This window comes from Gorilla gorilla, chromosome 17 (assembly GCF_029281585.2).
Source record: "Gorilla gorilla gorilla isolate KB3781 chromosome 17, NHGRI_mGorGor1-v2.1_pri, whole genome shotgun sequence".
Lineage (NCBI taxonomy): Eukaryota > Metazoa > Chordata > Mammalia > Primates > Hominidae > Gorilla > Gorilla gorilla.
Genome location: NC_073241.2, coordinates 45631394 through 45632359, shown reverse-complemented (window position 1 = coordinate 45632359; position 966 = coordinate 45631394).

The following is a 966-nucleotide window of genomic DNA, read 5'->3' as shown; positions in this document are numbered from 1 at the left end:
ATGTATGTAGAATTGACATCAGGACAACTTAAAACCAATGACACTTTTTGTCTGGATCCTTACACTTTCACAAAATAAACTAGTACCTAGCTTATCTGAATTATAAGTGATAACAAAAGCTACAAGTAACCAGAAAAGCACATTTGGAGGATGCTTATCAGTGACATTTTCTACAAATTATGACAAATGTATTTGAGGAGTAGTCTTTAAGATTCCTGGCATATGCAGATGTCTATCTGTATCACATGATAACCATGACTTTGGAAACCATTATATTTCTCTGAAATGCCAGCCTGAATCCAGATATGAATGCTTGGACAGCTTCAAATAATGAAAATAAGAGTGTGCTAACATTGACTGCAGTGTACGAGATAAAAAGCAGGGCAGAAAAGGAGCAAACATAGACCCAAAAAAAAGGCCATTGGCAGGAGCTACAGAAAGATTAAAGGGAGTTGAAAGGGAGGGAAGGAGCCCGAGGGGAATTCCTAGCTGATGCTAATTGTACCATAGCCACCGGCTACCTCATTGGGTTCCTTTGTGGTTAGCACAATGGGGTACTGGTTGCTGTCCTCCAGGGAACTCTGCACAGCTCTGAAAAGAAAGCATTTCATGTGTTATATGAGGTTGAGAGAAAGGTGAATAAAATAAGTTGGAGATATTGTCATATTAAGAGGAAATTAATATCCATTTTAATTAAAGGTAATCAATATTGGGAGATGTAGCAGGATGCAGAAAGAAGAGAGTTGCTAATTTCAATGCCATTAAAAAGCTGTGACCATAGGCAGGTGCCAGCACAGACAGACATCAGCTGCATGTACACCTGCTGTTCCCTGTGAAGTGGAGCAGTGGTTTCTGTCAGGTTCAAAATCAAATCATGAATTTTGCCTACATGTTGTCAAACTACCTGGGATAGTTTCCTCCCTCTTGGCAGCCCCTGACCCAACTAGTATGCTCATACCACTTTGT